The sequence below is a fragment of the Dermacentor silvarum genome, chromosome 4, assembly GCF_013339745.2.
Source record: "Dermacentor silvarum isolate Dsil-2018 chromosome 4, BIME_Dsil_1.4, whole genome shotgun sequence".
Taxonomy (NCBI): domain Eukaryota; kingdom Metazoa; phylum Arthropoda; class Arachnida; order Ixodida; family Ixodidae; genus Dermacentor; species Dermacentor silvarum.
This window is the reverse complement of record NC_051157.2, coordinates 224,271,456-224,292,827: the sequence shown is the minus strand read 5'-3', so window position 1 is coordinate 224,292,827 and position 21,372 is coordinate 224,271,456. Positions and strand designations below refer to the sequence as shown.

The window sequence follows — 21,372 nt, the reverse complement described above, 5'->3', positions numbered from 1 at the left end:
GGAAATTGTTCGGACAGTCTTTATTTACACTGCACATAAAAGCAAATTGTTTCCCCCGTGATTCCTGTTTGCGGAATGCAGCTGATGCCATAAATCCTGACTTAATTTCGGCCGTGATTCGGCCAGCTTCCCCAACCAGGGGATGTGACGGGAACTTCGACAAGGAGAGTCCTGCCGACGCCAGCTGTACACCACTGCTATAACCAAATACGACATAACCAAGACAGATGAGTAACACGAGAACAAGGTGAGAGCAGGAGCCAACGTTTCGACAAGTGGACTTGTCTTCTTCAAGGCAACATATGCTCTCCTCGGCACAGTATATATAGGTAGGGTTCTTCTAAAGGGGGAGAGAAGGTGAGGCGGGTGGTTGAGGTAACGAGCGAGAGTGTGTTAGCGGCAAAGGTGTAGAATTGAAAAGAAATATAATGCACTATTGATAGTCGGTGGAAGAGTTTGAGGCAGCGCCCTGTGTTAGCAGGTGGACGTGTCATGGCAGGTTCCTCTTTTCATGCAAGGGGTCTGCACAAGGGGTCTGCTCGGCTGGAGGTCAGTGAACTATTGTGCCTGACAGGGAGAATAACAGTAGCGGGGGGAAAATGGTGTTCAGGCGCACAAAAAAAAAAAAAAAGTGGTAAAGCGGGGAGGTGTTGATATATGGATAAAAGGACGAAAGGATTGAGTGAAAGCAATGGGAGGTTGGCATATTATTGACAATCGCATAAAAAAAAATCACCTAAGCAACTCAATGAACAATCACTAAGTGCTGTTGCCTATGCTTTTCAATTTAGCATAGCGAATAGATTCTAAAGCTCCCTTTGAAACGTTCATGCCTATTGGTTGCAATGTATTGAACTTATTAAATGAGTACGATTCTCTATATTTTCTGTCTCGTGCAGTACGAAAATTTGATGTAGAGTTTAAGTTCATCAAAGTTATGACCTGATTGGTTGAAATGTTCGGCGATGGCTTTGGGAAGCTTTTTAGCTGTGTCCGCGCGATGTCCGTTTAGCCTGATGTTCATTGATTGTCCCGTTTCACCGATATATTGCTTCTTACAGAAGGAACACTCAAGCGTATAAATTACATCGGAGCTAGTGCAAGTAAAGCTAGTTTTTACTTCGTGTATGTAGCCATTTGCGGCACTTTTAATTTTAAGGTCACTTTGAAGGTGCTTGCAGGTTTTGCACCTGGGGCAAGAACATGCTTTCATAACGGGGGAATGATGTTGGCTGACTTTTGAATGCACCAACATGTCTTTAAAGTTTCTGTTGCGGCGATAGGTAACCCTTGGTACATCCGGGAACGCTTTTCTCAGACGCTCGTTACTTGATAATATTGGGTGGTATTCTCGTAGGATGTTGTTTATGTTTGGGAGGGCGTTAAAATATTTTGTTATAAAAGCTGGTGGTCTATCAGATTTTGGTATAGGTTGTTTCTGAGCTAATGCCGACTGCCTCTCTAATCTTGACGCGATGTCATAAGCCTGGTTGAGAGGAATTTGTGGATGGTTTCGTTTCGCTAGCGTTGCTTTAAGGTCATTTAGGTGGTGGATATAATCGTTGTCGTCGCTACAGATTGTTCTTATTCGTTTCGCTTGCCCGACAAAAATTCCTCGCTTGCAATGTCGCGGGTGATGACTGGTGTAGTCTAAATACTGCTGGCTATCCGTAGGCTTCTGGTAAAGTGTTGTTCTCAGTTTTCCATTTTCTACGTAGACCGTCGTGTCGAGGAAGTTGATCTGTCTAGGAGAGTGGTGAGCAGTAAACTTAATACTCGGGTGAAAGTGGTTGAAATGGCTAATTAGGTCGGTTAGCGTGTTTGTGCCGTGTTCCCATATTATGAATATGTCGTCAATGTAACGCAAGTAGGTGTGGGGTTTTAGAGGGTATGATTTTATCAGGTTTGCTTCAAGCTGTCCCATGAAAATGTTGGCATACGTGGGAGCGAACGGTGTTCCCATGCTTGTGCCGAAAGTTTGTAGGTAGTGAATAGAATCGAATTCGAAATAGTTGGGCGTAAGGACTAACTCTAGAAGTGACAGGTACACTGAGGATTGATTGCGAGAGACTTCGACACGGCTTCAATTCCTTCTCGCATCGGTATGTTAGTATAAAGGGCAGAAACATCTAAAGTTACTAGAATAGCATGGTCGGAGAGAATTTGGTTAGCGTTAATAGAGTCGATAATTCGAAGGAAGTGCGGCGTATCATGAACAAATGATGGTAGGGTGGTTGGGATGTTTGACAGATGGTGATTTAAGAATTTAGATAGGGACTCGGTGGGTGTGCTATTTGATACTATAGGCCTGCCTGGAATTTCTTCTGTAAATATTTCTTCTACGGGAACCTTATGTATTTTAGGAAGGAGATAAAAACGGCCGGCTTCTTTGTTATTGGGCATCATGAAGAGAGATTCAGACTGGGTGATTAGTTCCTGGGACAGCAGCTGCGCTATTGTACTTTGGACAAGGTTGCTGTAAACCGAAGTTGGGTTAGAGTCGAGTTTTCTGTAATGGGCGTGGTTGCTCAGATGTTTGAAGGATTCTTTATCGTACTTTTCTATTGGCCAGATTACGATACTACCGCCTTTGTCTGCTGGTTTTATTACAATATCCTTTCTTTCCACGAGTTCTTTAAGAATTTTGTGTTCAGCGGTGGACAAATTTTTGCGCTTGCGGCAATGTCTTGTTGACTCTAGAATTTGCTTTGAGATTGGTTTTCTGTATAGATCAAGGTCTGGGCACTGTTCGGCTTCTGGTGTCGTCATGCTAGGGGGTCTCAGAGAGTCTTTATCATGTTTTCCTACGTCGGGCCTATCGAGAAAGAATTCCTTGATGCGCATGCGTCTTGAAAACTTGGTTATACCTCTGTGGAGTTCATACTCGTTTACTGCGTTGTTCGTGGGACAAAACGTTAGACCACGTTTCAGGAGATTAACTTCATCGGGATTTAAGCTCTGTGATGTCTACTACGTTGCTGCAGTGCTCTGGATGCTCGCTCGTAGCGCTATCGGTGGAGCTATGTGCTGTAGGAGTATTCCTAGGTGGATCTGCGGCTCCAATACCTTTATGTTGGTATTTAGCTAGCAGGTTTTCCTCCCTACTTTCGACGAATTGTTCAAGTTCTCTTTTTTCTGGTTCAGATAAATTTATGCTGTCGAGCTGATTAGTAATTATCAAAAGTTGTTCCCGGCAGTGTTCTTTGAGAATATTGACACGTATACATGTTTATCTTTCACCGGTGGCCGCTTTCCACCGGCTAACAAATGTTAAACGTTATCGCTCGGCGCTGGACGCGCCTGTATCGGAGTTTCTAGAACGTTATCGATGCTTCTTTCCGTTGCCTGTTTTCACCGACGCTTATGTTATCTGATTGTATGACTGACGCGAATTGTCTAGAACTTTCTGGAAGACACACGGGCATCAGGGATTAATCTGGAACCTTCGATGACTCAGGTATAAAAGCCGACGCGCTTTGCCGCTGATCAGATTTTCGACGATCGCCGACTGTGTTCGCCGCTATCGTTGTGCTTTGAGTGTAGCTTGCTTTTGTGGGCACAGGTTCGCCCAATAAACAACCAGTTTCGTCATACACAGTTTTGCGACTGTTTTCTCTACCGTCACTACTACGTGACAATATCAATTAAAGAGAGCAATGCATTTTCTAGAACAGTATTCCACTTCAATAATAGCCTGGAGGGTAAAGAGCCAAGGGCGCATCTAACCTTAATTCTAAGACCTTTTGGGATTTTCCTGTGATTTATGCAGCTAGCGTAGGCTTTTAGGTGAAATCTGTAATTTGTCTGTTTGGCGGCAAGTTTGCGCGATTGGAGAAAAGAGAGAGATTTGTTGTTGTGTGTGCTATCCATAGTGCGTGATAGTCATTTCTGTTTGGTTCAGGCAGACCTCCAGGGTGAGGCATCTTTAGGTGGAGTCTTTTTATTCTTTGTTGGTTTGTCGAGGCCTGCACCGATGTTTGTCTGTATCTGTCTGCTTATTAGTGTATGTAGCTGTTTGCGTGAAGGCTTTGCGAGTGGTTGTGGGCTTCCGTATGAGCATGTGTTGTTCAGGTGGTGTTGGTTCCGTGTCCACCGTTTGTGTAGATGCTTCTTGGGTTCTAGCTTCGGTGGAGCGCGCGTGCGAGCTGGTGTTGACGGTTCCAGGCGTGTGCTTCTGTGTTGTAGCTAACTGGGACGGATGTTTTCGATTCTATTCACTACCTACAAACTTTCGGCACAAGCATGGGAACACCGTTCGCTCCCACGTATGCCAACATTTTCATGGGACAGCTTGAAGCAAACCTGATAAAATCATAACCTCTAAAACCCCACACCTACTTGCATTACATTGACGACATATTCATAATATGGGAACACGGCACAAACGCGCTAACCGACCTAATTAGCCATTTCAACCACTTTCACCTGAGTATTAAGTTTACTGCTCACCACTCTCCTAGACAGATCAACTTCCTCGACACGACGGTCTACATAGAAAATGGAAAACTGAGAACAACACTTTACCGGAAGCCTACGGATAGCCAGCAGTATTTAGACTACACCAGTCATCACCCGCGACATTGCAAGCGAGGAATTTTTGTCGGGCAAGCGAAACGAATAAGAAGAATCTGTAGCGAAGACAACGATTATATCCACCACCTAAATGACCTTAAAGCAACGCTAGCGAAACGAAACCATCCACAAATTCCTCTCAACCAGGCTTATGACATCGCGTCAAGATTAGAGAGGCAGTCGGCATTAGCTCAGAAACAACCTATACCAAAATCTGATAGACCACCAGCTTTTATAACAAAATATTCTAACGCCCTCCCAAACATAAACAACATCCTACGAGAATACCACCCAATATTATCAAGTAACGAGCGTCTGAGAAAAGCGTTCCCGGATGTACCAAGGGTTACCTATCGCCGCAACAGAAACTTTAAAGACATGTTGGTGCATTCAAAAGTCAGCCAACATCATTCCCCCCTTATGAAAGCATGTTCTTGCCCCAGGTGCAAAACCTGCAAGCACCTTCAAAGTGACTTTAAAATTAAAAGTGCCGCAAATGGCTACATACACGAAGTGAAAACTAGCTTTACTTGCACTAGCTCCGATGTAATTTATACGCTTGAGTGTTCCTTCTGTAAGAAGCAATATATCGGTGAAACGGGACAATCAATGAACATCAGGCTAAACGGACATCGCGTGGACACAACTAAAAAGCTTCCCAAAGCCGTCGCCGAACATTTCAACCAATCAGGTCATAACTTTTATGAACTTAAACTCTACATACTACAATCAAATTTTCGTACTGCACGAGACAGAAAATATAGAGAATCGTACCTCATTCATAAGTTCAATACATTGCAACCAATAGGCATGGACGTTTCAAAGGGAGCTTTAGAATCTATTCGCTATGCTAAATTGAAAAGCATAGGCAACAGCACTTAGTGATTGTTCATTGAGTTGCTTAGGTGATTTTTTTTATGCGATTGTCAATATATGCCAACCTCCCATTGCTTTCACTCCTGCTGATGTATCTCCTGCTTCTTACAATAGCAAAAACAGTGCGTTGTCATAAACAGTGTTTCAAAATATTCAGACGTCTACTCAGAAGTACTCCAAGGCTAGGTTTTAGCACCCATCTTGTTCCTTCTTTACATCAATGATATACAGTTTTGCATTCTATCATCAATGGGCTTTTCAACCAGCATTTTTTTTTACCGTCACAGATATGCCTTAAAAAATTTCCACGTGTTTGTTAATGTTCAAAACTCATTCTCCCTCCCTGTTTATATTTTGTTCCCGAAATATTTATAGAATTTTGGCGAAAATTTATTCACCTTGCCCAGCTGAGCCAGAAGGCATCAATCAAAATATTTTGTTTTCAAAGGCACATTGTCTGATCCAGTTGTTCAAATGATGTGCATGGCAAGACGATAATGAAGTGATTGCCAATATAACCATTATTTCAAATATTTGAATACATTGGGTGCTTTTGGCACCGGCAAAAGTCTGTAAAATTGCAAAGTTTGAATTTTTTTTCTTGAAACACAGGAAGCTCCAGAAGCCACAAATAAAATACAGAATGGTAGCCCAGTTGACATAGTATAGCCGAAAAATATTTGAAGCTTTGAAGGTTCAGCCAATCGCCTGAAAAATAATTGTGAAATTGCATGTTTTTGCAAAAAGCTTTGTGTTCATGGTCAAAAAAGTAGTGTTGGTGGTCAGTTTAAAAATATATGTAATATATGATTAGATAGCTCTAAATGTCTGCTATTGATGTGAGAAGTTACAAAAAGGTATTTTTTAAACGTGAAAAATAATTCGTTGAATTTTTGTGCCAGCACCGGCTTCTCTCTGACGTGCACCCAAGCTTGCCAGCCTGGGCTCCAGACGACGAAGCTGGCTTCGTCTGCAACGTAGGTGACGGAGAAATAGTGTTATGTTATGCGTTTTATTGCCAAGGGAGACGCATGCTCTTGACACTGCGCAGGTGGTCGAAATATTTAGTTTTCTCCACTCTGCACTGCCTGGGCTTTCTTGTTTCAGTAGTTTCATTATGTTGATTTATATCAAAGCAGTACTCCAGACATGTCAGCATAACTGAGATAAAGAAACACGTCGGTCTAGAAGCGCTACAGATAAGGCGCCAGAAGCAATGACTTAGACTTTTACACTCAATATACACCGACTCGACAGGCATTGATAAGAACAAATACCTCAAAACACCCCACTATATTTCAAACAGGATAGACCACAGTTTTAAAATATGTGAAATTGCTTGCAATACAAACGATATGAAGTGTTCATCTTTTCCCCCATAGTATTTCTGACTGGAATAAGCTGCCGGTTGAAATTGTGGGTGCTCATTGTGAAGAGTTTTTAACGTTAATTAATGACTTGTGATTGTACATTTCTCTCAAAACCAGCTATTGATGAATGATTTGTGATGCTACTGTTCTTTCAAACCAGTTACTATAGATTGAATGCATTCTTGTTCATACCGATTGTTTACTTTTCTGTTTTACTGGTCCACTGCTCCCTTGTCCTCGCTCCTTGCGATTTTATGTTACTGCTCGTCACTTTATTGTTGTACCCACTCCCCTGCTATAATGCTTCGGCGCTGCAAGGTAAACTGTAAATAAAAAGAAATAAATTATTTCGTAGTGCTGAGGTTGCTTTGCTGGTTTCCAAAACTCGCACAAACTACGAGTAGTAGAGAATTCCACGTCCACGTGACGTCGCGGGATGCCCAAACAGCCCATGCCAACACATATTCAAGTATTTTGCATCACCTTCAGCGAAACAATTTCTCTGTGAAGCGCAGAAACGCAAGAAGAAAGAAGTGCGCGTGCTAACCGCCCCCGCTCGATAGTTAGCTGTCGCCGCCATTTCCTCCAGAGCCCAGCTGCTCATAAATAAACGTCGTTAGCCCTCTTTGAGGACGCGTGGCAATATGCTTTTCTAGAAAACAAAAGTCACTTCCAGCGCATTACTACTTGAATCATCAGCCCATTTCACAAACTGAAGCAAAATATTTAGGTACAACCCTTTCATCAGACTTGACTTGGAACCGCCACACAGATGCAATAACTTTTAAAGCTGCATGTACATTCAATTTTATTCGCCGAAAGTGCTCCTCAAGCTACTGTAAAACATTTGTCATAGTGGTTTTCTGCACATGCACGACGGTTCGTGAGGAGCTTCCTTGTAATTTCAGTTATCGTTAGTGCTCGTGCTGACCATGTCTTCTTGCAGTCCTATGCATTTCGCACTAGTCACACTAACTCAGTTCACAGGGGCTGGTGCTAACATTAGAAGAAAACAATTATGCAAGCTTGAAACACGTTTTTGTCAATTTGATGCGAATTCTGAGAGCAGTCTCATATATAAAGTTGACCGCCATCTGCAGTTTCAAATCTCTGCCGGTGCTGGCCGTGACGTAGACTCTCCGATTCATTGTCTCCAATGAAAGCGACGTATACAGGTAGCTTTTCATATAACAGAACTGACATTTGGGCAAATTGGTTTAGCTTCATTTTTGGTAACACAGAAACAAAGACAAGAACAAAGGAGGTGACGGAACAGGTGCTGAACTCACAACTCGGACGTTTACTGAAATTTACTGGTGCTGCTTATGCAGATTACGCTTCTTTTCGACTTGGGATCCTGAGCTTCAGAACAGCTCCCGTATAGCTCGGCGGATGAGCTGATGCTGCCGACTTCACCAAACTTTATTTCACCAGGCGCTGCAGGTCTTGGCCAAGGTTGTCTGGCAACACGAGGTATAAATGCCTGCCTTGGACTGCCTCCCTTAGACACGACACCTTTACCACGATGGTATGCAGTGCTGCTTGTGCAGTTTACACTTGAATCATGAAGTTTGTCTAAAGTCTGACAATCATATTGTCACGGTAATAACAGCACAAACAACCAGTCACACAGCAGAACAGCTCCGATCGAGCAGCACATCTTCATTGTCCTCTTCGTCTCTCCCCACCGAATCCTCCGCGGTGCGCAAAATAAAGTGCAAGCAAACTGGAACTGCACAACACACGAAAATGCACTGAATTGACGTGTCATTATCCCCCCCCCCCCCCCCCTGGAAAGCATCGGCTTGATGCTTTCGATGTTGGGAAGGTGCGTAATGTGGCTTCATCCTAGCCACGTGAACGATGTCCAGTTGTGGTGTATGGCGGGAGCATTGCGTTGTGCTCTCTGGAACAACTGTGTAGTTGACGTCGCTGAGGAGTTGAAGAACCTGGTAAGGCCCGAAATAACGACGGAGAAGTTTCTTCGACCTCCCGCGCTGGCGGACGGGCCTCCAGATCCATACTTTGTCTCCGGGGTGGTAGGTAACTTCTCTGTGGCGGAGGTTATACCGGTGAGCATCGTAGTGTTGCTGAGAGCAAATGCGCAGGCGAGCTAGCTGACGAGCTTCCTATTAGCTGACGAGCATATTGGGCAGCATTCACTGTGGTAGATGCGAAGGCGTCAGGCAGAAGCATTACGTCTAGCATTGTGGTAACCTTGTAGCCGTGAAGCAAGCGGAAAGGAGTAAAGGAGTAACACGACAGCTAAACATTCTTTTTCTGTAGTCGAGTAGTTCGATTTGGCCGATGACAAGGTACGACTAGTGTAGGCGATTACTCTTTCGATAGATTCTTGGCGCTGCAGAAGGACGGCGCCAAGACCGACACTGCTTGTGTCTGTGTGTACTTCAGTGTCGGCATCTTCGTCCAAGTGACCTAGGATTGGAGGAGTCTGAAGTCATTGTTGTAGGTCACAAAAAGCGCAATGTTGCCCGGGGTTCCAAACGAAAGCGACATTGTCCCTCGTGAAAAAATGCAATGGCTCAGCTATTTTCAAAAAGTTTGGTACGAAGCGACGGTAATATGCGCAAAGTCCTAAAGAACGGCGAACCTGGCGTTTGTTCGTAGGCATTCGGAAGGCAGCAACAGCTCATGTTTTTTCAGGATCCAGGCGAATTCCATCGCAGCTTATGACATGACCAAGGAATTTCAGCTCCTCGTAACCAAAGTGGCATTTTTTGGGCTTGAGTGACAGGCAAGCAGTTCGGAGTGCATCAAGCACTGCACGAAGACGCTGAAGATGCTGCTCGAAAGTCTCCGAAAAAACAATGTCGTCCAAATAAACAAGCCACATTTGCCACTTAAGACCGGACAAAACAGTGTCCATCATTCTTTGAAAAGTCGCAAGAGCTGAGCACAGGCCAAAAGGAAGAACCTTGAACTCAAACAGTCCGTCAGGAGTAATAATGCGGTCTTTTCCCGGTCACGGTCATTGACCTCGATTTGCCAATAACCATTACGCAGATCCATGGATGAAAAATGGAGTGTCGAAGTCGGTCCAGTGAGTCGTCGATGCGAGGAAGCAGATAGACACCTTTCTTTGTGACGTTGTTGAGTCTGCGATTATTAACGCAAAAACGGAGTGTGCCGTCTTTCTCTTTAACTAGCACCACTGGTGACGCCCATGGGCTTGTAGATGGCTCAATGATGTCGTCAGCAAGCATTTGTTTGACTTGTTCACGAATGGCGTCTTGTTCTCTTCGAGACATACGGTAGGCATGCTGTCGGATGGGTCTTTTGGCGGGTTCCGTTATAATTCTGTGCTTCGCAACGGGTGTTTGCTTGATTTTTGACGTCATGGCAAAGCAGTCGCTAAAGGAAAGCCAAAGAGACCGAAGACTATCTTGGTGTTGAGCCGATAGTTTGGAATTCACATCTAGTTGAATTGTAGACTGCTTGTCATCGTGTGGGACGGTCGAAAGTTCTGCGAGTGATAGGCTGGTTCTTGCGTTGCCGATTTCTTCGAAGTGACAACAGCGTGCCTCGTGAAGTGCTGGTATTCGCGACTGAAGTTCGTGATTAGGATTTCAGCAGGCTGTTTGGTCAGTTCGAAGAGGCCGCGGGCGACGCATACTTGACGAGAGAAGAGGATGGAGACATTGGTTTCGACAACTCCAAGGGCAGTTCAGTCCTTGTCGCTCACTATGGTAACCAGTACACTGGAATGAGGTGGTACGGTCACAGAATCATGATGATTAATGTGGTTTATTGGCGCAAGAGCGTCAAAGCGATGATAATGTCTTGCCGTGGTACATGAATAGTGAGCATGAGGTGTGGATAAAACATCAGATGACGCGTGGCTGTAAAGGGGCCTAAAAATAGTCGCTGTAAAGTGCGTAAAATCTACATGTTATAAAGTTATGACAATGATTAATGACGTGTACTGTGAAAATGAAGAATGCATTGAAAATGAGTGATACGATATTCAAAATATTTCAGATGTAGTAATTGGCAAAAGCACTACTGCCTAAACAGGGCCCTTGAACCACAAGGGCCTGGAGGCAGGTGCTATACTGAATTACTGTCACAGCGGCATCCTCTGGAGAGAGGATGCGCTACGAATTTATTGGGCTTATAACATGTAGGGCAACATCGTTTAGGAAAGCGAAGACTGCTTTAGTTTTAAAAAGTGGATCTTTACCAAGAAACATGGAGGGATAGAGTGGGACACAATCGCGGTATGCAAAAGGAAAATGTTTTCTTCTCTCTGTTTCGGCTTCCCGACACACTAGGAGGACATGGAGGACGATCAGCCTCACACCACATCGACCACAGGTTGGAGGCTCGTTACCAGTCAGCAGAAAATTGTGAGTACCGTATGTGTGTCCTATTCTGAGATGACACAAGATAACATCTGTTCTTTGTGTTTTCGAACTGTAGGGCCAGAAACCTAACTGTGGCTTAATTAAGCGGAGCTTATTATTTGTTTCGGCGTCCCACAAGCGTTGCCAGTGGCTTCGCAGTTTCATTCGCAGAAACGGCTTGAGATCTGTGGCAGGAATAGTGACGATAAGATTATTAGCTTGAGATGTAATTGATCTGGCCATTTGGTCTGCTAGTACATTACCCTCGACCAGGAACCCAGCATATTGTCACATGTCTATGAGATGAATAAATATTGCACAAGTATGATTAAAGCTCAATAAAGACAGGATTTCTGTATTTTCTTAAAGACATTAGTGCCTTTACGACACTTAAGGAGTCCGTGAATATTATTGCCTTCTGTAGTTTTAATTTCCTAATGTGTTTAACAGCAGACAGTACTGCATAGGCTTCTGCAGTAAAAATACTCGTATGAGGGTTCAGAACGTCTGATTCAGAGAAAGAAGGACCAAAAGCCGCGTAAGATACGCCAGAATCTGACTTCGACGCATCGGTGTAGAATTCAGAGCAAGAGTACTTTGATTGGAGTTCACGGAAATGCATTGCTATTTCAAGTTCAGGAGCGTGCTTTGTGACCTCTACAAAGGATACATCACATTCTATCACCTGCCACTCCCAGGGCGGTAATAGCTCACCTGGAGGCAATAGGCGGTGTTCGAGAAGTGGGACATCCATTTCTTCGCTAAGTTCTCTCACACGCAGTGAGAAAGGCCGTCTCACAGAGGGTCGATTATGGAAAAGTGTAGTGCACGTCAAATCGTTAACGGTTTGAGAACACGAGTGTTCATGATTAGAGTGGACTTGGAGAAAGTATGTGAAGCTGATGTATGATCTCTGCAGATGAAGTGACCATTCATTCGATTCTACATATAGACTTTCAATAGGGCTTGTTCTGAAAGCGCCGGTGGCCAGGCGGATACCTAGATGGTGAACGGGATCTAGCATCTTTAGCGCGCTTGGGGCAGAAAAGTGATATAATACAGCACCATAATCCAGTCGCGTTCTAAGGCTCTTGTAAAGATTCATTAGACATTTCCTGTCACTGCCCCATGGTGTGTGAGATAGAATCTTCATTAGGGTAATTGTTTTTAGGCATTTTGCTTTGAGATTTTTTGTGGGGAATGAAAGTTAGCTTACAGTCAAGTATGATGCCTAAAAACTTGTGTTCTTCCTGCACATGTATTTGCTGTTGATACAGTTCTGCACAGGGATCTGGAATCAGGCCTCTCTTTCTTGTGAAAAGAACACAAGAACTTTTGTGGGGGTTAACTTTAAACCCGTTTTCATCTGCCCACTTGGACACCTTGTTCAAACTCTGCTGTACCTGTCTCTCGCACACAGCGAGGTTACAAGACTTGAAGCCTATTTGTATGTCGTCTACGTAGACGGAATAAAAAATTGCCGGTGGTAATGAGGCACGGAGTGTGTTCATCTTAATGATAAAAAGTGTGCAGCTGAGCACACCTCCCTGCGGTACACCAGTTTCCTGTATAAATGGACGTGACAATACATTGTCGATTTTGACGCGGAAGGTACGATTAGACAAATAGCTTTCAATTAGGTTTAGCATATTGCCATGGATGCCCATTCGCGACAAGTCTCTCAAGATATCGTAACGTCACGTTGTGTCGTACGCCTTCTCCATTTCGAGGAATACTGATAAGAAAAACTGTTTATGTACAAATGCGTCCTGGATATTTCCTTCAATGTGCACAAGATGGTCAGTTGTGGATCGCCCTTCTCTAAAGCCACACTGATAGGGATCAAGCATTATGTTCAGTTCAAGGAAATGTATGAGTCGTCGATTAACCATTTTTTCAAATAGCTTGCACAGGCAACTTGTGAGAGCTATGGGACGGTAACTTGCCGCTGAGGAAGGATCTTTACCCTGCTTCAATACAGGGACCACAATTGCTTCCTTCCATGCAGATGGAAGATATCCGGCAGCCCAAATAGTGTTGAAAAGTGAGAGTAGTGTCAGCTGTGTATCGGGGTGTACGTTCTTAATCATGTCATACATGACTCTGTCAGGTTCCGGTGCAAAGCTCTTACATGCGATCAAGGCAGCTCTCAGCTCGGCAATACTGAAAGGACGGTTATACGGTTCGTTCTGTCGGCATATGCATACAAATGGCTTACATTCTTCTATCTGTTTGTATTTAAGGAAGGATTTTGAATAATGGATTGAGCTTGACACATGCTCAAAGTGCTCCCCAAGACAGTCTGCCTGGTCCTGCAAGGTATTCCCTTGATCATTCACCAGAGGCAATGGGTAGATTTGTTGCCCCTTTAGCTTTCTTAAGCCATTCCACACTTTTGCCTCCTGTGCATATGAATTTATACCCGAGAGAAACCTCATCCAGCTTTCTCTCTTTGCCTGACGTCGTGTCCGCCTTCCCTGCGATTTAATGTGTTTAAATTGAATGAGATTTTCTGAAGTTGGCGATCTATGCAATATGCCCCATGCCTTGTTTTGCCTTTTTCGCGCCTCTCTACAATCTTCGTTCCACCAGGGAACACGTCTTTTAAGTGAACCACCATTCGTTTGGGGGATTTTCAGCAGCATCAATAATAAAAGCAGTAAAAAATGCCACAGCATCATCGATACTAAAATTGTTTATAAAATCTCGTGGCAAATAAGTTGATTTTTAAAATGCTCCCAGTCAGCCGATGCTAATTTCCATCGAGGAATATTGGGAGGGTTATCACGCTGCGTGATTAGTTTAAAGTTACAGGGAAGTGGTCACTTCCAAAAGGATTTTTAATGACATTCTATTCAAGGTCAGGCAGAAGGGAAGCAGATCCAACTGCAACATACGAATACGAATCGTGTTGGACGTTGTAATAGGTTGGCTCCTTCTTATTAAAAAGGCAGGCACCAGAGGTCAGAATAAAATTTTCAATGAGTCGACCTCTCGCGTCGCATCGAGAGTCTCCCCACAACGTGTTGTGAGCATTAAAATTCCCCAAGAGTAGGTAGGGTTCCGGCAGTTGATCTATGAGGTTATAAAAATCTGTTTTGATGAGGCAAAAGCTTGGGGGTGTTTATATATATATAGAACAGACAGTTACCAGCTTAGTGAAAAGAACTACCCTAACTGACACTGCCTCAAGGGGTGTTTGTAAGGCTATGTAATGACAAGCTACAGACTTGTCTGCAACGATTGCTACACAGCCGCACGAGGCGCTATCCTCGTCACGGTCTTTCCAGAAGATGGTGTACTGGCAAAGAAAGTTTGTGTGTGTGTGTTTCAGATGTGTCTCTTGAACACACAGCAATTTTGGATTATTTTATGTAGGAGTTATCGAGGTTGTGGAGAAGACCCCTGACATTCCAATATAGTATTTGTGTATGACGTAATAGTTCAGCGGAAATCCGCTAGGTGGAGATAAGTAATTAAAGGGAAACTGAGACTTCCACCCAAATGCAGCAATTTGCTACAATGAAAACCCAACCGGGTTTTTCGAAAGAAAGCCTCGCAGTTGAAGAAAAATTCGGCCTGGTCCGGGACTCGAACCCGGGACCACCGCCTTTCCGGGGCAGCCGCTCTACCATCTGAGCCGCCTGGTTAGCTCAGATGGTAGAGCGGCTGCCCCGGAAAGGCGGTGGTCCCGGGTTCGAGTCCCGGACCAGGCCGAATTTTTCTTCAACTGCGAGGCTTTCTTTCGAGGAACCCGGTTGGGTTTCCATTGTAGCAAATTGCTACATTTGGGTAGAAGTCTCAGTTTCCCTTTAAGTATTTGTGTATCCATAGTGAAAGTGTTTTGTGCTGTGTGTTTAAGAGGGAAAATCTGCGTTAGCTCACAAGGCCCTTTCCGGGCCCCGTGATGCGGGGTTTGTCTTTTTTGGCGCGCTCCTGAGAGCTGCGGTGATCAGTCGGCGTCTGAGATGCCAGTGGGCTTTGTGATGTATCCATCACCTCCGCCGAGGCGCTGGATGCCCACTCGCGGCGCACGCTCGCGGCTGTTTCGGGCATCTCTGCACGAGCAGAGGCCCTAGGTGCCATAGAGCCTGCAGGCACGGAGGACTGCTGGCTCTTCTTGCTGGTTGGCGGAACAGCACTTCCTGATCCCACAGTGGGGGCGGGTGGCGCTACCGCAGGTCCACTTTGCGTGGTTCGAACGGCCGCCGAGAACCATTGTGGCACTGGCCCCTGCCGTGCTACTTCAGAGAAGGAAGGCCCCACAAATGAGAGGCGTTTTAGTGCTTCTTTGAAGGAAATGTTTTCTTTTACTTTAAGTGTTATAATTTCTTTTTCTTTTTTCCATGAGGGACAGGAGTGTGAATATGCCGGGTGTTCACCCTCACAATTTGCACAGTGGGGTGGGTCGTTACAGTTATCCGCAGGGTGGCCATGTGATGCGCATTTTGCACAGGTGGTACGGCCTCGGCAGCTCTGCGAGCCGTGACCGAATCTTTGGCACTTAAAGCAGCATCGAGGGTTCGGAATGTACGGTCTGACGTTTATTTTCATGTAACCTGTTTCGATGTTTTCGGGGAGCGTGCTTGTACAAAAGGTAGGTATATGGTGTCTTGTAGGAATTTCCTTGTCGTCTCGCCCGATCTTGATTCGCTGTACATTCGTGACATGTTGCTCTTTCCAGCCCTCAAGGAGCTCTGTCTCAGTCAGTTCCAATAGGTCTCGATCTGGTACTACCCCTCGTGTACTGTTCATAGAACGATGAGGGCTTACAGAAATTTGGGTGTCACCAAACGAGACAAGTTTTGGCAGATTTTCGTGCTGCGCTTTGTTACGGACTTCGAGGAGCATGTCACCACTGGCCATTTTTGTTACTTTGTATCCAGGACCCAGAGAGTCAGTCAGGCATTTAGCAACTACAAAAGGTGATACTGTTCTTACGGTTTTGCCGGGGGATTCACTGTGAATCACGTGGAAACGTGGAAAAATTTTGGTAGTCTTAGTAAAGAAGTTGAAAGATTCATCGGTGCGCCCTCTTTTTATGAGAGGGCGATCAGGGAGTCTGGGGTATGAGCAAGCCATACAAATTAGAGTGATTTCGGCAGTGGTGCCAGCCGCCCATCGCAGAGCCCAACAAGGGGATGCGACAGGGTTGTTATAAACGAGACCTGCCAATGCCAGCTGTGATATGCACTCGGGCAGTGCAGCTTCCAACCGGCGTCACGAGATGACCATCCGCAGTACGGAGTTGGGGACAATTCCATGGTGTGGTCACCTTTCGGAGAGTAGCCACCAATTCACCACTCATAACGGAGTAGTCGGCGCCGGTATCAACGAGGGCGGTGACCTGGTTATTGTCGACGGTTACTGTAATATCGGCGGAAAGTACTGCGTCGTTATCAGAACATGGCGTGGCGGATAAATCGTCGTCGTGAACTTTTCGTGTCGGAGGGTGTTTGTCAGGACGATCAGCAGCGGGCCCCACCCCCGGAGGTCGCTGTCATCAGTTTTCCTGGCGTGGGCGTGGACTCGGGGACCTGTCGCGAACATCAGAAAACGTGGAGTAGGCGAGATGATGCGCTGAGGAGATGGTGAACGTGATTGACGTCTTTGTATGGGAGAACACGGCTGTTGAGAGGCCAGGAACTGCTCAATCTCGCGTGGGCGCTCACCATTAGTACTAGGTCGACGCACGTTAGGGTGAAATCCCTGAAGGCCCTGACACTGACGATACAGATGGTCCGCTTTGCCGCAGTGGTAGCAAAGTGGCCAATTATCCGAGGTGCACCACACGTTTGATTTCCGTGTGATCTCTCGGGGGCCTACGTACTCATACGAGTTTACATTTGTAGCGGGAAATTGGCATGGTAGAGCTGAAACAGGGGAAGGCAAACATCGTCCCGTAGATGGTTGAGGACTCCGTAAGGCTTCAGCATATGTCAGGACTGAGGCTTCCGCTCGTTGTGGTGCCAATGGTTGGGTTACGGTCCTGATTTCCTCCCGAATGATGTCACCAAGCACAGTAACAGTCTGCTGACAAGCAGTTTAGTCTTTGCGCACAACGCTTCGCGCAAGCTCTCGGAGTGCTGCTAAATCATGTCCGCAGGTGAAACGTGACACGGCGGCGACGGTGCTTTGGCGGTCGTACTGTTGGGAGCATTGCTGCAGCGCTCGTTCCATTGTCGTTGCTTCAGTTATGAACTCAGCAACGGTAGCTGGAGGGTTGCGCATGAGTCTAGCAATGAGTTGTTCTTTCACCCCTCACATTAAGAGACGAACTTTGTCTTGGCCCATAGCTGGATCAGCACGTCGGAACAAGCGGGACATGTTTTCGACAAACATGGCCACGCTTTCATTTAGCTTCTGAAACCAACTCTGCAGAGCCTGTTCGGCTTTTTCTTTCCTTTCGGGGCTGCTGTATGTCTTGCGAAGCTGTCGTCGGAATTCTTGCCAGCTAGTGATGGAGCCCTCTTGATTCTCGAACCACGTGCGAGCGTAGTCTTCAAGGGTAAAGTACACGTAGCGCCAGTTTCTAAGAGTCGTCCCATTCATTCACTGCGGCAACTCGGTCGAAGTGTTCAAGCCAATCCTCCACATCCTCAAACACGTCACCATGAAATGACTTCGGAACGCACGCTGCATAGACGACACTCGGGGTAGAAGTGGATTGGACTGTGTCAATCTCTTGCGTCTGACTCGTACTTGCCCCTGTGGTGGACATTCTTACTGGGCTCAATGGGCCGTATTCAGGAGGTAGTCCTTGCAAGCAGGAAATCTTCTTCGTCGTCTTCGTCTCTCCCCACGAATCCTCCGTGGTGCGCAAGATAAAGCGCAGGGAAACTGGAACTGCACAACACACGGAAATGCACTGAATTGACATGTCAATGTTATTGCGGTGTCGTGGACAGCCCCCCCCCCCCCCCCCCCCCCCCCCCGCCGTTTGATGCTTCAAAGAGCGTGCTGTCAATTCAATCGCGGCTGTACTGTACTTTGCGCGTGTCTAATTGGCACAGTATTGTTTCGAGCTACATGAAGCACGTCATTATATTTTTCCAATCCGCCAAGCTGGGTTGCTTAGATTGCTTAACTAACGTTTTAAATAGTAACTCTAGCGAAAAATCAATACAAAAATTGTAGCGGCTGTTCAAAAACATCGGATTATTTCATCTACGCTAAGATAACTGCCCTGTTTTTGCCAGCCTTTCATTAAGGTGTGCGAAATTTTTTAAAATAACATGGGAATGCCAGCTAAGGCGCCGCACCTGTCCTCAAATGTAAATTGAACAAATTAGCAAAGGCTGCTCAGAGGTCAACTGAACAGTCTGTTGGTGACTGAATGTGAAAAAATGGATTGAGCCACGACAATTCATGATAAATCCAACATGGCCGCACCCTCGATTCATTTGCTTTGCAGTATGTTCCTCGCGCTGTGCACATCAATATCTTGCACAGAGGTGGTGTGCCAATAAATTGTCAATAAGACAACTGTCGTTCTTAATAAATTGTTTATTTCTGCATCTAGAAATGTGTAGCCCTATGAGTAATTGTCAGAGTTAAAACCATGAAGAAATGATCGTTCTGTCATCTTGCAGAGCTGTCACACCACTTTGTGCTGCACTGTGCATGGTAAATATAGTACGCCGGCGCAAAGCTGCTTGAACTGGACTGTGTAAGTTTTGGTACAGAAACATTCTCGTCAACGTGGAATGCCAGAGATACAGCGAATCGTCTGCTTCATCGGTCACGTCGTTTGGTGCTTTCGATAAGATACATAGCTGTGTCAGCACCTCGCTTCATTGAAATGTCCCTAATTTTCCCTTCTCGTTTCTTTCACCGGCGCAGATGGTGCTGCGCCGGCGACCCCAAAAGAAAAGTGCACTGCTGGCACTGCTTGTTTATTATCTGCACGTCGGCGAGAAAAACTAAAACAACCAATTTGTGATATGTTACCTCAAACGAATGCAGTAAATAGGCTTGCCTCTGGTGCTGCCGTCTATGGCATGGCCGTGAAACTCAACTATCCCACCGTGGGAATCTTCGAGGGACAATATTCTTGACAGTGCAGAAACGCTGCCAGTGCTCATCACGGTGGAAGAGTCTTCAAAAGTGGTCGTCCGAGCATACAGCCAGCTTTGGCCTATATAGTCCATGACCACGACTTTCTAGTGATGCCCTTTCACGTTATTCCTTTTCACGCTTTCTCAATGGTCAGAGCGATGCTGCGCCTTAGCAATCAACGGCCGGCCATGAACAGTGGATGATAAAAACGGAACAGAACTCAAATCGCCAATACAGCCTTTACGACTAAGTGGCTCAGCTAGTCCTGCAGTTTGGGCACAGTCCGATACTACTAGATTGACTAGGCGTTGCTAGTTTATGTATCAAAATGAAATGATCTGTATTCCTGCTCGACTCGGTGGCCAAATTAGGACACAGCCGTGTAGTTGGAGTCTGAATTATCGCACAATGCACTTTAAGCTGTTTGAAATTTTGGTGGTCTTTATCTATGGGGACAGTGGTGGTGCCACAGAGCTGTCCGAATTATGAAGAAGCATGTGCTAATTATCGGTGTCGGGATTGTATGTCGGCGAGTATATCTATGTCGATGTATGCCAAGCAGCTCCTCCGAAGTGGGCCTAAGCTGAAAAATGACGTAACTAAGATATGGTTGGAGGAAGACTTCTTGCCAAAAACGCAACTAGCTAGGAAAAAGCTAAGGAATTTTGCTAAAGGTAACTGTAAAGACAAGAAGAGCTTTATGATCCGATATAACAAACTTTATCTGCATGGCCGAACTTACAAATATGATTCCGTCTCTAAACAAGTAGTTCTACTAAACGAACAGGTTGAACGCCCAACAACGTGACAAGCAAGACCCCCTCAACTAAAATCATATGATAATGGGAATCTTTCTCTGCTTGTTGAAAATTTTCGTAGCATACTGCCGAAAGTCAATACCGTAAAGGCCATGGTTGACACGTGCTCTGCTGATATCATCCTAGGCACCGAAACTTGGCTGTGCAATGACGTCGCGAACTGTGATTTATCGCTTCCAGGCCACTTTTCTGTTTTTCGCAAAGATAGAAGGGAAACCAGAGGAGGAGAGGTGATGGTCGCCATAAAAAGTGATTATCAACCCGTGCTACTTTGTACAGAGACACCGTTAGATAGGCTTTGAGTGATGACTCATTTAAAAGGCGTTACTTATATCATAGGGGTCTGTTATCGTCCTCCTAGCAGCCAGTCTGATTTCATTGACAATCTTAAAGACTCACTAGACAATATTACTAGCCGGTATCCAAGGTGCATAATTATTCTGGGTGGAGATTTTAATTTCCCCGGGGGCATCGACTACTGTCACTGGGTCATCAAACCGGACTGAGTGTTCTCGCTTCCTTCACACCCTGAATATGTTTCATTTAACCCAACTTGTACTTGAACCAACGCGAGGTGAACACATCCTTGAGTTATTACTCACCAACCTATCCAACAATGCTAAAGCTTGTGTCTTAGAGGAAATAAGTGACCACAGATTCGTTCACTGCTTACTCCCGCTCTTTGTTAAAAACAGAACCACCACTAAAAAAAGTATCCTCAACTATTCCAAGGCCGATCAAGCTAAAATGAACAGTATCCTCGAAAACTTCGTGCCCACTTTTCAACGCGGCTTTCATTCCCGTTCGTCAATTGAAAATTGGGAGCTTTTCCGTGACAAACTAAAGGAAGTTGAACAGGTGTGCATTCCTAAAATATCAATTACAACCAGAGTGGATGCCCCTTGGTTTTCAAAAGAGGTCAGGAAATGTCTAAATAAAAAGAAACGAGCGTACCGAAAGGCTAAACAAACAAACTTGGCACGCAATTGGCAAATTTAAAAGAGTCAGTCGCGAAAGTCGAAATTTCTATACAAGAGGCTAAAAACTATTACTTTAATCACACATTACCTACTTAATTAAGTACTAACCCGACGAAATTCTGGCAGGTAGTTAATCCCAAAGATCGACAGGAAGTGCCGCCGATAAGAGATGACAGTGGGTGTATCGTGTCCCCCGTAAAAACTGCTCATATATTTAATGATTATTTCAGAAACGTTTTTACTAATGAAGTGCCTCAAAATGATTTCCTTGGGGATAGTGACATCAACATTCAGTTCCCATCGGACGATATTACTATAAGCGTACATGGTGTGG

At 45.2% G+C, this 21,372-nt stretch overlaps 1 protein-coding gene and 1 non-coding gene across 4 annotated transcripts in view; one reads left to right on the top strand and one right to left on the bottom strand.

The window, feature by feature from the left end:
* Positions 1 to 21,372, bottom strand: part of LOC119451007 (transmembrane protein 53-A) — a 222,925-nt gene that overhangs the window by 193,600 nt on the left and 7,953 nt on the right. The window lies entirely within an intron of this gene.
* Positions 14,825 to 14,898, top strand: Trnas-gga (transfer RNA serine (anticodon GGA)). Its single transcript has one exon. It is a non-coding gene; the product is annotated as a tRNA-Ser (tRNA).